This window comes from Pinus tabuliformis, chromosome X (assembly GCF_031772625.1).
Source record: "Pinus tabuliformis cultivar Carrire ecotype Pingquan chromosome X, CPIR1, whole genome shotgun sequence".
Taxonomy (NCBI): Eukaryota; Viridiplantae; Streptophyta; class Pinopsida; order Pinales; family Pinaceae; genus Pinus; species Pinus tabuliformis.
Genome location: NC_142308.1, coordinates 304,223,549 through 304,237,205, shown reverse-complemented (window position 1 = coordinate 304,237,205; position 13,657 = coordinate 304,223,549).

Below are 13,657 nucleotides of genomic sequence, written 5' to 3'. Positions count from 1 at the left end.
AATTTTGTCCTGTTGTGAACTATATTCAGGTTAGTCCGTTGTTCTGTCGTGAACTATAGTCAGGTTAGTCCATTGTTCAAGTCTTTCCTTGTCAAGATTTCTTACAGGTTTTTCTCTCACATGGCACCGCGTCAACGTCTTCTTAGCCAAAGAGGAGGAACATCAGGGGCATATTCCTGTAGGCATCATCGCTTGTGTGGTTAGGAGTCAGTTTTGAACTTTTTCAATATTGTTTCATCGGAAGTGCGGAAGGATATTTACACCCTTTAAGTAAAGGAATTTGGAAATTGCTAGTATTATTCAGATTCAAAAGTTTGTAGTGACAACAATAAATGGTTACTCGATTCAGGAAAATGGAGGAACAGAATATTATACTTTCTACATTCAATTTCAACTCATATGCAAATGGCGACTCTTCTTTATGTGGTGCTTTGAGACAAACAAGTTGACAATTACAAGCTATTCGCTAGTAAGGAGGAATTGAACACGATCCTAAGGAATATTCGTTATGATATGGATAACATAGTGGTTCATCTAAACAAAATGGAACGATATATAATTTCATACTCTCATATTTTTTCAGAGACACCTTAGAATGAGGAGGTAGTTATTAATGCTCCTCCACTCAACATGGCCACTGCACCTCCCTCTCTGATTATCTTACATGAATGAATCCATATTTGTTTCTGCTTATGGTTAGATGTTGGTCTCTCTTCCTCATGAGGTCATAGTCAACTATGGATTTATATTTTTGTGTTATCAGTGTGCTCTTTGTGAGGTATCTTTTGTGCTCTTTGTGAGATATCTGTTCTCAGTGTGTAATATGTTGTTTATCAGTGTCTATGTGTTTTCCTATGTTGTAATTCAACCACTATGTCAACTTTTCTAAATATTTGGTTTCTCTTTTGTCAGTAAGTTACTAGTCTTCTCACCAAATTAGCATTGTGTTTCAAAGAATATCAAATGTAATACGCCTTTATTTTGACTATTAATAAAAATCGTGAAATAAATACTAAAAAAAATCCTCAAAATCTTCAACAACAAAGATCGAAAATATTAAACATATCTAATAGAGAAAAAATATCACACAACAATAATGTTTAAAAAATTCACATCAGAGATAAAAAAGCTTAATAAATAATATTCCTCCAAAGATTCAACAACATATATCCCAATAAACGGTTGTACTCGTGCTTCCACCATGAAATCGCTACCATCTCGTTTTACCAATCATAATGTAACATATAAATAAAATGGGAAAAATAACAAATGGAAAATATTAATAAAATAAATATTTAATATTTAATATTATAAATATTTGATCAATTTTTTTATAAGTGATAAGGAATGATTTTGTAGTTTTAAAATTGTGTTTGTTTTTCTAAAAATTTATCTTCCTGAGATGTAAAGAAATATGTTAATGACCCAATTCCCAGGGGAATCTGGCAAGAGTGAAAGTCCACCCCTACGGATCACTAGCACGATAATTGCAGTTGACATGGTTTTCCTTGAATAATGATAATGAGTTAGCTTGCATTAGAGGATAGCAACCAAAGATGGTTGTTCTCACTGTTAATTTGAAAACTAAGTTATGATAAATTTTCTCAATATATATATATAAAAAACTTGTAATATTTAAAGCTATAGGTGTATGGGGCTTTCCTCAATATAAAAAGTTTAATACATAATGTTATATTACGTTTTAAAGTTACTAATGATATCAAAGTTCGATTGATGTTATATTTTATAACTCCACTACTAATTTATCTTTTGTAAATTAAAAAATAATGGACATCAATGCAACCATTCCAATTCCATTCATTGAAAAACAATTAGGATGTAATACCTTTAATTGCATTTTGTTAATGTATGTAAATTCTGATATATTTCTAAATTCCAAAAATTCAACGAACAAAATTAAATCCAATTTAATGAAAAATGAAAACCCAACAATTGATAGCAATTGATTTCTCATATTCATAATATTCAAAAACCCGCAATCCCAATAAAAATAGCTACTAATATTTGCGACTTCTTCAAACAATCTCTTACTCTTCTTGTGTAGGTGACTCAGAGTCTTTGTTGAATCTCTAGTGAGAAAAGCATGCCTACATCAAAGAAACCCTTAAATGCCTCTACTAATATTTGCAACTTCTTCAAACAATCTCTACTCTTCTTGTGCAGGTGACCGGAGTCTTTGTTGAATCTCTAGTGAGAAACAACTGCCCGCATCGAAGAAACCCTTAAATGCCTCAACACATCATCTGACCAATATTATGTTTCTCTGTTTTAGTGAGGAGAAGACGACCCACCTTTTTGAATATTATTTTTTTGCTAAGTTTCTTCATGCATGCATTGATGTGTATTGAAAAATGTTGGCTTTGATCTCCACCAAGGTGGTGTAGTCAAATCCAGCAAAGTTTCACGAGCTCGAATTCAATAACAACATGGAAAAACAATGAACCCAACATTCTTTGCTCGAGTGATAAGAATTCTAAACCCTCATTCCATTCCTTTTGATGGTGGCTCTTCGAGAGGTTGAGGTCAAGTGAATCAAACTCAAAACCAAATTGAAATAATCATTTCATTCCTCTCGACTACTTCTTTGTCATCGACACCCTTATTTTGTGCCTTTTGACAGTGGTTCTCCTAGTGGTTGTGCCATTCCCTATAGTTTAGTCATGGAGATTTTAAGAGGGCCCCCTTCAATACAAGTGGTTCACAACTGTGAATTAAGCCAATTAGCGCAAGCTATAAAAGAACATGAACGATCTCACCTTAGGTTTCCATGATATCTTCAAATGCGGAATTGTAAATGTATGCACTTTGAAGGGGGCTCTGAGGCCATTGACTACAACTTGGACATGACTTTCGTTGAACTAGAATTCGAATCCATGGTTTCAAACCAAAGTTACACTTTTTTCATCTATTCGTTAAGTCGTTCTAAAAGCGAATCCAATTGAATTTGACAATTTTTTAATGCTTTGAAGCTAGTATATATCTGCAGGTTTGGAAATAGTAACAACTCCACATCTCTTGAGATAACAACTATTTCGTTGAGAAGTCATAGTCATAAAAGAATGCACTCGGCCATGATGTTCAAGGCATTTCTCATTGTTCTCACTAAATGCTAAGACTAATTTAATCTCAAGGTACAAAACCAACTTGAAATAATCAGTCTACTCCTTTCGACCGTTTCTTTGTCACTAAAACCCTTATTTTGTGCCTTTTGATGGCGGTTCTCCTAGTGGTTGTGCCATTCCCGATAGTTGAGGAATGGAGATTTCAAGAGGGCCCTTTCCATACAAGTTGTTCATGAATCACAATTGTTAATTAGACCATTGACACAAGCTTTTAAAAAACATAATTAAAGAACGAAATCATCTTATGTTGCTATGATATTTTCAATTGTGACATTACAAATATAAATACTTTGAAGGGGGGAAATTGAGCATAATGCATTAAGTTAATAATTGGCTTATTGACTTTTCATCTTGTGCATTGGATATCACTTTATTCTCATCCAATAAACAAGATGTAAGGACAATAAACTAACATTGAATTAATTTATGCTACTTAATACTTATCTTTTGAAAATAGGCTATGAAACCATTGATTACAACATGGACATGAATTTATTTGAACTAAAATTTGAATGCATCCCTTCAAACCAAAGTTACACATGTTTCATTTATTTTCTCAATCATTCTAGAAGAGAATTTCATATTGATTTCGATAACTTTTTAACCCTTTGAATCTAATATGAAACAAAATTAGGTGATGATTTTGAATTGGATACTTTTTGAGAAGCTAATATATATCTATAGGTTTGGAAATAGTGGTGACTCAACATATCTTAAAATAATAACCATTCCCTTGAGAAGGCATAGTCACAAAAGAATGCACTAGGTCATGATTTCAAGGCATTGCTAATGGTTTTCACTAAATGATAAGGATAGTTTAATCTCAATGTAGAAAAGACCTCTAACATTTAGAGATGGTGTGAAAGTAAGTTGTATTGTGAAAAGAAATTGGTGGAAAAACGAGTTTATTGTTTTCATTGGTTGTCTCATGCTCATAGGAAAAGAGAATTATCTAGAATAATCAAGGAATATTGAGCATACACTGATATCCAATGATCTTTGTGATCACATTTTAGATGCCCATATCAAACTTATGAAAATGAAAACATTTCAAGAAATATTATTCCTTGATTGCGACTTTCATATGTGAAGAGATGAGTCACCATATTAGGTCTATAAAAATTCTTGGAGTCCTTTGAAGAAGTTGAAATATCTATATAATTCACATTCATAACTACAACTATTTCAATTGTTGGTGAAGTTCTTCAACCTTGAAATGTAGGATAGTGATCTCAAAGATTTGTGTTTTGAAATTAAATCCATCATGCATGATGTTGATGTTATTAGTGTGAATGCAGCAATTTCTCTCATGACCTTCATTAAGGCCCTCTACTGCAGATGTTATTTGTTATGAAACCAGCTCAAGAAAAGATAGAAAAGATAGATCAATGCCTTAGAATTCAACCTCTTTGAGGGGGAAACCTCCTTTACATTAGATAAATGAACAATTCTTGGATGATTCAAATGAAAAAACCTCCTTTCTATATATAGGAGTCCAAGGAGTCACAATATAATCTAGCCGACCTAACAATAGTAATATAAAGCCACAAAAATAACAATAGAGGGATTCTATGGGGCACAATAATAACAATACGGGGGCAATAGGGGCACAACAATATTAATAAGGGGTATAACTACAATAGTAATGGGGTAATCACTAGCATTATAGGGACCCAACATGCCCCTCTCCTTCAAAAAAATGTTGTCCTCAACGCTTGAGTAGTTTTGGATACTTCTGCATAAAATTCTCATCCTCCCATGTGGACTCTTCAGTGGATAAGTTCTTCCACTTGATAAGATACTCTGAAATTGAACGGTTTCGTAGCTATCGAGTTCTTGTTTCTGTGACTGCTGCCGGTTCCAATATAATTTTTCCTTCCTCGTCAAGTTCTGGCAATATTGTTTGAACTGGGATCTTGTTGCCTATAACCTTCTTTAAACATGAAACATGGAAAACTGGGTGTAGTCGAGAAGCTGCAAGAAGCTCCAATTTGTATGCCATAGTACCAATCTTTTGCAACACCTTGTACGGACCATAATACTTTGGTGATAATTTATTATCCTTCTTAGCTTGCTTGAGGGACATTTGCTTATATGGTTGTAGCTGTAGGAATACCCAATCACCGACATCAAAACTTCTTTCACTGTGATGTTGATCTGCCTGTTGTTTCATTCTATTCTGTACCAACACGAGGTTATCCTTTAAGAGTTAGAGGACTTGTTGTTGATGTTCGATGTGATGTTCCACTACCCGAACCTTAGAATTTTCTCTTAAATATGATGTGATGGATGGTGATTGATACCCATAAAGTGCCATAAATGGGGTCATTTTTGTTGCTGTATGGAAGGAATTGTTATACCACCATTCAGCCAGAGGCAACCATTTGACCCCTTGAGTCTGTTTATTAGATACAAAGCAACGAAGATATCCTTCCAAACATTTGTTTACTATCTCAGTTTGTCCATCAGATTGAGGATGATAAGATGAGCTATGAGCTAACTGAGTACCAAGACAAGAAAATAATCATGTCCAAAAATTTCCAGTGAAAATTGGATCTTTGTCACTTACAATAATCTTTGGGTTTCCATGTAGCTTTTGAATTGTTTCCATAAATGCAGTAGAAACTGTACTCACTTTAAATGGATCTGATAATGCAAAAAAGTGTGCATACTTGGTAAGTCTGTCAACTACCACCATGATGACACTCTTTCCCTTAGACTTGGGTAAACCTATGATAAAATCCATTGAAACCTCCTCCCAACGTTGGCTTGGAATGGATAAAGGTTGTTATAGACCCGGTGTCTTAATTGCTTCAAATTTATTTTGTTGGAAAACCAAACATTCCGCCACAAACTTTTGAATATTTGATTTAAGGCCATCCCAAAAAAATTCCTTCTTAACCCTGTGGTAAGTTTTTAAAAATCCTGAGTGCCCTCCTAAGGGAGAAGTATGCAATTCCATCAGAATATTTTGTTTTAGCTGGGAATTCTTAGAGAGGTATAAGCGATCTTTGTACCATAATGAATCATTTTTCCAGCTAAATGTATCAGACGTATTGGAATCTTGTTGTAACTTCTGAATAAGTGCTCACACTTCTTCGTCATTCTTCCATTCCTCCCTTGCTTCGTTTATCCAATCTGGTTGGATAATAGAAATGGCACACAACAATGCTTCCACATCCTCATCCTTTCTTGAGAGTGCATCTGCCACCACATTTTGCTTCCATTTTTTGTAGATGATTTCAAAGTCATAACCCAACATCTTTGTGACCCACTTTTGTTGCTCTTCAAAGGACAATCTTTGTTTTAAAAAGTATTTAAGGCTATCATGATCCGTTTTTACCCTGAAGTGCCTTCCCATTAGGTAGGGTCGCCATTTCTTAAGTGCATGGAGTATTGCCAACATTTCCTTCTCATAAATAGCTTTGCTTAAAAACATTCCCTTGATTGGACGACTTTCAAAAGAAATGGGTCTTTCATCTTGCATTTGAACAACACCAATTCCATTTCCTGAAGCATCACATTCCACAATAAAGGTTTTTGTGAAGTCCGGTGTAGCTAAGACCGGTCCTTGGCACATTGCCTCTTTAAGATGTTCAAAGGCCTTTGTTGCTTCCGGAGTCCATGAGATGCATCTTTCTTCAATAATGTTGTTAGAGGTGCTGCTATTCTCCCATAATTCTTAATAGACTTGCGATAATACCCTGTCAACCTGAGAAATCCTTGCAGATGCTTTATGGATGTGGGGATTTTCTATTCCTTAATGGCTTTAATTTTGCTAGGGTCTACCTTAACTCCTTCATGAGATACAATATGACCCAAATATTCCATCTCTTGGACGTGAAAGAAACATTTGGATCTTTTTGCACATAATTATTTCTCCTTCAATAGTTGTAGCACCCTGTCAACATGTTCAACATGATCCTTCCAAGACTTGTTGTAGATTAGTATATCATCAAAAAATACTAACACAAATTTTCTAAGGAATGGTTTGAAAATTGAATTCATCAAACTTTGAAATGTTGAAGGTGCATTGGTAAGGCCAAAAGGCATGACCAAAAATTCATAATGACCCTCATGAGTTCTAAATGTTGTTTTTAGAATGTCTTCAATCTTCATTCTGATTTGATGATATCCTAAACGAAGATCCAACTTGGTGAAGTAAATTGATCCATGCAATTCATCAATGACAGGAATGGGGAACTTATCTTTAATAGTGAGCTTGTTGAGCTCCCTATAATTCAGACACATGCACCATGATCCATCCTTCTTGTGCACCAATACTACTGGAGCAAAGAAAGAACTTTGACTTGGTTGAATTATACCAGCCTCTAGCATTTCTGCAACCATACATTCAATTTCACTCTTTTGGACATAGGGATATATGTATGGCCTGATGTTTGGAGGAACACTTCATGGAATCAAATGAATAGCATGATCATGATCACGCATAGGTGGGAGACCTTTGGGAGTCTCAAATATCTTGGAATGATTGTCTAGGACTTTTTGGAGATCTGGAGAAATAGATGATTCCGATGTGGAAACATCTAGCAAGCATAATTGTGCAATTACACCTCTTTGCTCCTTTTCTAGAAGCTTTGTCATACCATTAGAGCTAATTATATTTCCCGGTTTCCCTGCAATACCCCTTAATTCAACTTCCTTTCATTTCGTCGAAAATTTCATGAAAAGTTCTTGAAAATTAAAAGCTATTGTATCCAGGGATTGTAGCCATTGGACTCCTAGTACAACATCAGCACCTCCAATTGGAATAGAAAGCATTGGGCTAGTCAATACATATTCTCCCATGGATAGCTTGATATTATGGCACTTTCCAGAGCAATTTATTGTTCCTCCATCTGCAATCATCACTTCACACTCTGGTGCTGGATATAGGAAGCAATTCAATTCTTTTGCTACCTTACAATGAATAAAATTGTGGGTGCTTCCTGAATCAATCAAAACTATTACCTTTTTCTTCTTGATTTGTCCTTCTATCTTGATGGTTTGAGGAGTGGTAATTTCGGGCAATTCATTACAAGATATGGTCGGATTTATTTGTTCTTTATCTAGGCTTTGTTCCTGGAGTATATCCTCTTCTTTTGACCTTTCTTGCTCCTTTTCTTCTTCCTCTTCACAATCTATGTAAAATAATTTCTTCTCACCACACTTATGACCTTTAGTGTATTTTCTATCACAACTGTAACAAAGCCCTTTTCCTCTTTTTTCTTCCAATTGTTGTGGTGTCAAACTTAAAGGTTTTGGAAGACTAGGGGCAACAACACTTCCATCTTTATAGTTCTGAGTGGTATGCTTCCTGGTTGCCATAATTTTGCTTTCCATTTTTCTTGCTAACCTGAATGACTTCTCTAATGAATCAGGTTCCCAAAGGCAAACATCATGTTGGATATTATCCTTTAAAGACCCTATGAACACATCAATCCTATGCTCCTCTAGAATATCTTTTACCCTTATGTTCAGTTTTTGGAACTCCTCAATGTGCTCCATTATTGAACCCTTTTGTTTGAGACTTATCAATTGGCTAGAAAAAGTGTTTCTTTTTGTATCCTCATAATGTGCTATCAGTTCTTCCGTAAAAATTTCCTAAGTGATAAATTCTTTACGAGAGCAAAGCCATTGATACCATACAAACTGATTTGGTTCCAAATATAAATTTTCCATACTTACCTTTTGTGTGTTTTGCACATTATTAAGATCAAAGAATTGCTCCATCTGTAATATCCATGTGGCAGGATCCTTGCCATCAAACTTCCTCATATCGATTTTTGGAATATGGTGAGTCTTCGATCCAACATTAGCGTCTATGGAATCATGATTAACATTTCTTTTATTCTCATCATGAGTTTCCTTTAGTACCATTTCAGCCTTAGTGACCATTTCTTGTAGCAACTTATTCATATTTATCTTTAATTCGTCCATGTCTGTCTTCAAATCTATCTTCAAATCATCCATCTTAGCTTCCACGTCAATCATCTTCGCTTCTACGCCTTTCTTTAAACAGTCCATCTTAGCTTCTACAACTTTCTTTAAACCATCCATCTTAGCTTGTACATCTTTCTTTAAACCATCCATCTTAGATTCTATTCCTTTTTGTGTAAGGGACAGTTGTTGCACTTGGTCTTGTAATCTTGATATATCATGTTGCATTTCTTCCTCTTCTTCATGAGTCATGCTAGAGCTTTCAGGTTCTTTACTAGGTGTTTGCATTTTCTTTCCTCGGGGAATTAGTTACCGATAATAATGCTCTACTATACCCTTTGAATTCCTTCAAAATAAATTTTCAAACCAAGCTTAAGCAAAAATTTAAGAAAATCTACACACCTTTTTTCACTTTGTAGGAGCTCGATATTACCTCTGATGTATCTCTGTACTTTTTATCATATAGTTCTGAATTTGTGACCTGTAGTATCCGTCTGTGTCCTCTTTCCAATGCCACAAGTCTGACCCAAATTGGATTCTCCAAGGAAGAGTTATGTGAAATCTCCCACAGTGACTTGATTATATACTAGTTCAGTAGAGCGAAATTGTGCGACATGCCACGAGTCACTGTTTCGACCTTTGGATCTGAAAAATGTATAAAAGAAACTACAGTCCGTCCTCTTTCTGTACCTTCTTACTAAATTTCAATATGATCCCCAGAGAGAAATTTATGAGAATTTTCCCAGTTCACCTGTTTGGAATGTAATTCAGGAGTCTGCAAAAAGACCAACATCCTCAGATCATATCTCCGCAAATATAGTGCGAAAAGCTCTGAAATTGGACCCAAGGTTCAGCGCGATTTATTCTCAAATGGGTTTTTTTTTGCGACTTCTGAAATGTCACAAAAAAAAGTTATAGCGAAAATTCCACGATGACCTTTTTGGAGCAGCGAAACCCTAGAATCCAAAGCTCTGATACCAAATGTTATGAAACCAGCTGAAGAAAAGATAGAAAAGATAGATCAACGCCTTAGAATTCAGCCTCTTCGAGGGGGCAGCCTCCTTTAATTACATAAATGAACAATTCCTGGATGATTCAAATGACAAAACCTCCTTTCTATATATAGGAGTCTAAGGAGTCACAATATAATCCAACCGACCTAACAATAATAATATAAAGCCACAAAAATAACAATAGAGGGATTTTATGGGGCACAGTAATAACAATATGGGGGCAATAGGGGCACAACAATATTAATAAGGGTTATAACTACAATAGTAATGGGGTAATCACTAGTAGTATTATAGGGACCCAACATTATCATTATCTTAAATCACTCAAGGTAGTGGAGAACTACAATCTTTTGATTTTGACTCCTTGGTGGATAAAACTAACTACAGAATTTGAAAAGGATTTTGGGAAGAATACACCTCTAACCAAGCCATATAAGATAATTTTCTCCTTGCTAAAAAAGGTAAAAATAAATCCATGATTCTAATAGAGGAGATTGCAATAAAAAAGGATGCGAAAAAAAAAATTTAGAGGCAAGGGTAGAAAAAATCTAGGTTAGAGGTTTGATTTTTACTATGTTTGTTGTAGTAAGAATTGTCATGAATAAAATACATGTACGATCTCATGGCACAAGACTAAAAACAAGAAGAAACAATAGGAAAACAATGGAAAATCCCTTAAACCCACTCATTTTGTTGTTTCTCACTATAATTTTGGCATAAACAATTCCACTTCAAGAGCATGTAGAAATATATTAATTGATATACTTTGGTATGCACGGCCCCATGCATATCCCATGTAATTTTGGAAATAAATATATCATGGATTTTATTGATGACAAAACTAGGTTCTATTGGATTGATTTTGTAAAACATAAGTCTCAAGCTTTTGAAATATTCAAAAATTTTCATGTATGGATTGAAAATGAAGAAGAATCTAGTATAAATTATTTGTTTTGATAATGGATGGGAATATACTATTAATATATTTGAAAGGTGTGTTCACCAACATGGAATAACAAATCAAACCACTATTCCATGCAATCTTCAATATAATGGTGTAGCAAAAAGAATGAACATGAAGCTCTTGAATATGCTATGATTATGCCATTTTTCAAGGATGCGAAGTTGACATTTTGGGATGGTGTAGTTCTATGTCAAATGTATGTGGAAAATAGAATTCCATCACATTCACTTGGGAACAAGACTTCTTATGAAATTTGGTATGGCTACATTCCATTAATAAGGCATCCCATGGTCTTTAGTTCCATTTGGTATGCTTTAATTTCTAAGGATAAAAGAAATAAGCTTCATGCAAGGATTTGTGTAACATCGCAAAATAAACATGTAATTAATTAGACTAATCAAGTAATTTATAATCAACATGCAATTATCAACTAATTAACATCAGAGTTCAAAACTATGAGTGGAGACACTTACTTGTGATTTCAGTTGAAGTCTACTAATTGCAACAAGGTTTTGGGGATGAATCTCTACCCAACTGTAGGCTCAATTGCACAAAGTCTTGCTACAACTAGCCACCCTTGAGCCCTCAATCAATGTACTACTACCAGGGAATCCTTTGTCTTAGAACACTATTCTCAAGAGAATGAATGATAGGATCTTCGAATGATGGAATGCCTCCCATCTTCCTCATCATCTAATAAATAGAGCAAACATTGGAAGGGGAACCACTTGCACACACTCCATGTGTCTACATGCAACTTTATTGCTTTCTTGTTTTATTTCTTTTTGACAGATTTACTGATTTTTTACTTTTTTCTTGTTTTATTTCTATTTATATTTATTTAGAGCTTTAGTATGGTTTTTTTTATTTATTACTATTTTTATTTTTATTATTATTTTTAATTCATTGTTTATTATTATTTTCTTGTATTTTTAATATTATTTATTATTCTTTATTATTATTATTATTTATTAACGGACATTACAAGTTGAAATTGCATCTTCTTGGGGTACTCAGATACCACCAAGGCATATCATTCTTATGGTGAGGTAAAAAAAGTGTTCAATCTCTCTGGAGGTGTTATATTTTCTGGAATCAAGCAAGAATGAAAAAATTGTTAAGTAGTAGCTCAATCATCTCGATAGGTTCATCAATGTAAATACATATTATAAGTGGGGATACTTATCTTGGGTCAATCCTTCAAATATCCTTTTTAAGTGCTACATCCCCCTCATGTAGAAGATCCAGCTACCTCATCAAAATAGGAAGTTCAATAGGAATACGTGGTTTCTAGGAATGAAAGACAACTTTTGATGAAAATTCAACACTATCCAATTCAATTAAGTAACATGGAGTATCAAAAAAAAAATTCAAAGTGGCTCATAAAGACAACTAAAATTTTTCATCCCAATGAGGTTGGAAATATAGGAATTATAAACTCAATAAGATAACATGATGGAGGTTATGTAAACAATACAAATGTTTCATATGATTTTGATTAGATTTATCTATTCATTTAAACACACTTTGATAAAAAGATTACTTCTCATGATGAGTGGAAAGAATCCATGTATAAGGAGTATGATTCTCTCATCAAGAATGGGACATGGAAGTTGGTGGACCTTCCATTTAAAACTAAGCTTATCGGTTGTAGGTGGGTCTGCAAGAAAAACTAAAAATCAGATGACTCACTTAATAAGCATAAGGTGAGGTTGGTAACAAAAATATATGCATTAAAAGAAGGCATAGATTATGAGAATACATTTTCCCTATGGAAAAATGAGATACCATTCAGGCTTTCTTGGTTTTGGTAGAATATAATAGGTGGAATATTAATCACATGGATGTGCCTATAAATTTCTGAAATTGGGGTTCGAAAGAGACTGTCTACGTGTTTCAACCAGAAGGATTTGATAAGAAAGGTCAAGAACATAAGGTATGCAGACTCATCAAGTGCCTATATGGCCTAAGAGAGTACCTGACACATGGTATAAAAAAATAAATGAACATCTATTGGAGATCAATTTGAAGCATCATAATCTTGATGATGTGGCTTTGTCTAAGAACATTCGCAAAATGTTGTTTACTTTGTGGATTACGTACATGATATTTTGATAATAAAGAGCAATGGAGCATATATTGAACAATGAAGCATATGTTACACCATAAAGAAAGAATTGAAGAAGGTATTGAGATTATATACATGGGACATCTTCACTATTACTTAGGCATTGAAGTATCTCATAATCACAAATATGTATTCATCTCCCAAAAGTAATACACTGAGGAATTGTTAAACCAAATTTTTCGTAGTTGATTATAATCCTCTGTCTACTCCAATGGAAAAAATATATGAAAATAACATTAAAAGAACCCTGAATGGATTTCAAGATGCAACTATATACATACAACTTGTAGGGACTCTATCTATCTTATTGTTACTTAGACCAAATAATACCATTTGTGGGTCGATTTTTTTTCACTTTCATGCTAACCCTTTTGAAGGACATTGGTGTGTTTCAAAAAGAGAGTTTTATGTCTTGAAAGGAAATAAAGTCTTTGGGATTAGATCTTATAGGGTTGAAAACTTTAGATTA